A 4,682-nucleotide genomic window follows, 5' to 3' on the forward strand; every position below is an offset into this window, starting at 1 on the left:
AGAGCTAATCAATTAAATAGGATATATTTCTCATTAAATAATATATTTTCATTTACTCATTAATATACTTGTAGGGTCTATATTTTTGAAAGTTGAAAGTTGGATTAACAATATATTTTCTCTTCTAAAAAGTGTAAGGTAAAAAGGGTAAAGGTCCCACAACAAAATTTACTTTGTAAGCGAAGATTCTTCAAATCTAACTTTTGATTAATTGTAAATGCCATAAAACTTTAATGCACGAGTTGTTAGTTTGTAATCAATTCCCAATTCAAGGGATGAAAGGTAGAAAGAATAAGGAATGAAAAGAATCAAAATCACTTTATTTCTTGTATATCAAGTAACTACACTAGTTTGTATTTATATCAAGCAAATGTTAGATAAGCTGTTGTCACTAAGTGCTAACAACCTCTAATTAACTTCTAAAACTTCCTAATTATCACTTTGAATTACAATTTCAACATTCTCTCTAATTTATAGTGGTTAAAGATATTACTCCAAGCTTGTTCCTCATCTCTTGAAATTTAAATTTCTTCAATGACATATCAGCTATCAGCTCATCTGAACTTGTCTTTATTTACTTGATCTCTTAGGAAGTGGAAATGCGTTTCAATGTACTTGATTCTCCCATGTACAATAGGGTGTTTGGCTAAATCTATTGCTAACTTATTATCAATCAACATTCTTAATGGCCACTCTTTTCTCAATCCTATCTCAGTCATCAGTTCTGTTAGCCACAGAGCTTGACATGCTCTCATTGATGCTGCTACATATCCAACTTCACATGAAGATAAAGCTACTATTGTTTGCTCTTTTGAGCATCATGAAATTGGCGTTTTTTTTTTTAATCATAAACACATAACCTGCAGTGTTTTTCCTATCATCCTTGTCTCCATACCAGTCAACATCTGTGTATCCTATTAATTCAACTTTTTTTTTTATCTAAGTTTCTAGGATATATCAGTCCCTAATCAACAGTTCGCTTGATGTATCTAAAAAATTTATTTGTTTCCAAATAGTGAGGCATTTCTGGTTTTTCCGTGTATCTTATAATCAGTCATACACTGTAAGATATGGGCATTATATTACACAAATACCTCAATGATGCTACCAATTTTTTTTAGCAATGTAAGATCAATCAACTTTTCATCTCCTTATTTTGACAACAATTGCGCAATTTCAGATGGAATGTTAGTGTTATTGCACTCTTGTAGATTAAATCTCTTCAACACATCATTAGCACACATCTTTTGGTGCATAAATACTCATTTTCTCACAGTGATAAACTCAATTCCAAAGAAATATGACAATACTCTAAAGTCTGACATCTCAAATTTTTCTTTCATTTTTGTCTTAAATTGTGCTATTTCATCTTCATCACATCCAGTCACTAATAGGTCATAAACATAAAGACATATTAGTAGTATAGGTGAGACTGCTGACTTCTTAACATAGACTCCAAACCCATTCACACATTTCTCAAATTGTTGCTCCAAGAGAAATCAACATATACACATTGTCTTCTTTTCCCTTTATTTCATATCCTGATGGTTGTTTTACATAGACTTCTTCATCCAATGCTCCATTGAGAAATGTTGAATTTTCATCTAGTTGATGCATAGACCAACATTTGTAACTAGCCATTGACACCATAAGCCTTAGTGTCTCAGTTATGGAAACTAGTGCAAATACTTCATCAAAACCAAATATAGGCCTTTGCTGGAATCCTTTCACTACAAGTCTAGCATTGTACTTGACAATCTCACCATCGGGCTTCATTGTGATTTTGTAGACCCACTTCACATCAATTATTTTTTTGTCCATAGGAAAAGTCATCAACTCCCAAGTTTTGTTTCTTTAAATGTGTAAGTATAGAAGTACGCCTAAGAGGGGGGGGTGAATTAGGTGTTAGTAAATTTTCTTGTTTTTAGTGATATGGTAATCAGATTTTCTGAGTTTAAGAACAAGGCTTAATAACAAGTGCAGTAAGTAAATGAACACGATAAGATTTATCCTGGTTCCCCTTATAACCAAGGGTACGTCCAGTCCTCTTGCACACCACAAGAGATTAATCAACTACTTGTCAGAAAATGTACAATTCCCACCCTGGGATTCTTGCTACAAAACTTCTAACAATTCTTTCTAAGATAGCACACCACTATCTTACTTGTACAAATGATACAATAAGGTTTGAATAAATCTAAGATGTGGTATATTGATAAACAACTCAATAGTAATTCAAGTACTTGAGAACTTTTTAGAATGATATGAAAATCTAATGCAAGTACTTAGAAAAATCAGAATTTTGTTCAAAGTTGTTCAAATGAATTAATTCAAGGATGGTTAATTTTTGATCTGAAGTTATGGGGTATTTATACTCCATAAAACATCCTTTAAGATTCGTGGCCATTGATCCAAGAGGTTTGATGAAAAATTACAATGTTCTAGAGGCATTCCAGATCTGAAAAATTGTAATGTTTCCAGGTGTATTCGAATACAGTATATGTGTATTCGAATACACGTCTTTGTAACGTTCAAAAAATTCAAATTTTACATCTTGTATTCGTATACACATCAGTGTAGTCGAATACAGATCAATGTATTTTAGCCTCTGACTTAACTTGTATTCAACTACATATGAGTGTAGTCGAATACATTTGGCTACTGACTTAGCATGTAGTCGACTACAGATGGGTGTAGTCGAATACACTTGGCCACTGACTTAGCTTGTAGTCGACTACAGATGCGTGTAGTCGAATACACCTTTTAAAGTTTTGCTTCTGACTTAAGTTGTATTCGAATACAACATGGTGTATTCGAATACACTTATGCAAATTGTCAAAAATATGATTTTAAATGATTTGTTAATGTTGTTTTTGATTTTTGAAAACATGTTAAATGCATATGTAAATATGAATTGTTCTCAAGTATTTGAACTATTGATTTGTATCATATACCTTTATATTTACTCATTTATTATTTGGATTTGGAAGCTCATTCAAGATGGTTTGATCTTCTTTTTGATCTTGCTGCATTGTCCATAGTTGGTGGTCTTGTCGGCATCAAAAACATGTAGTTTACAAAAATATTTTAAATGAAATGTAAAATCGAATAAAAAGAAGTTACATTAAAATTTGGAATCCTATTTATTTTAAGGTATGCAGAATTATATTTTTTATTTTTATAAATAAATAAAATATTTAAAATTAAGGGTAAAATTTGAATAAAAATGCTACCCAAAAAGTTAGTATTCATTTTACATATAGTTATAGAACTAAATTCATTTATTAGTTTGACAAAGAATCATAATATTATAAATTATAAAGTTTAAATTTTAGATACAAATCAAAGAAAAAAATACACTAAAAGGTAGTATTTAGATTATGTATAGTTTAAGAAGATATACACTTGCCACTATTGGTTTTTTTGTATTTGATGATCAAATCTGTAATAACTTCATAGTATAAAAACTGAAGTAAAAGTTTATAAACTTTAAATATTATAAATTGGTTTGGTCAAACAAAAACTAACATTTCTATGACAATAAAATTATTACGAACAGAATTAGAAATAAATATTTTAAATTAAATTCACTGGAATGCCAGTATTTAAACACCGCTTCCTTAGTATTTAAGAATTATTTAAAGTTTTATGATATCAATAATATTAAAAATATTCAAATCACGTCATAAATTCAGATAATGATAGTAATTTTCTCTAATTAATAAAGCAAAAAGTCATTTAGAATCAATAAATATATTGAGACAAATGATTATAGCACATATACACACACACATATATATATATATATATATATATATATATATATATATATATAACAACAAATTTTTAAAGATGGAATAAATCGTGAGACAAAAACTCTACATGTTGTTTAGTATTGTAACTTCACTCTACATTAAATATATTTGGAGTAAGCTGGTGAAACTCTTCGGTTCTTAAATGTTAAAAACTTTAAACACTGTCCCTAACAATATATTGAGTTATAAATTCAATAACACATGAAATTGGAAAAATAATTTTTAGGTGATTTCACCATATTTTATGTACTTATTATGAAAAATTAATCTAGGCAATAATTCTTTAAACCTTAACTATAACTTAATAAGAGTAATACTTGGGACACGCTTTTGTCTATCAATTCTAAATTAAATTTATTGAAACCAATGACTATTTCACAGGAAATTAAGTCTAGTTTCTAATGATAGAAAAGTAAACTCGAAACGATTTCTTTGAAAAAAGTTACAAAATAAATATCATAGGTACTACATACAAGATTTGGAGACGTAAACTACATTTTTATCAAATCCCAAATATGCAAGTCATCACACTATCAATCGATGCTCAAGGTACTTGCATGTTTCAACCACTAAGTCACAATGCAATTTCTAGTCAACAGAATGATCAATTTTGAATGTAATATTGGTTCCAACATTTATTTCTAACAACTAGTTTTTCCAATTGAATACCCTTAAAAAACCCAATTTGCATGTATTGTTCGGTTCTTTGTTGTTTTTCTACTTGAAGAAGTGTAACACCCCAAATTTTATAATAAACTATTTTATTAATTAAATAGAATTTTAAATAATTAATTTGATGATTAATATTATTTGAGAATATATGTTGATAAATTTTGTGGCTAATTTTCGTTATATGAATGATTTATA

The sequence above is a fragment of the Cicer arietinum genome, chromosome 1 (assembly GCF_000331145.2).
Source record: "Cicer arietinum cultivar CDC Frontier isolate Library 1 chromosome 1, Cicar.CDCFrontier_v2.0, whole genome shotgun sequence".
Taxonomy (NCBI): domain Eukaryota; kingdom Viridiplantae; phylum Streptophyta; class Magnoliopsida; order Fabales; family Fabaceae; genus Cicer; species Cicer arietinum.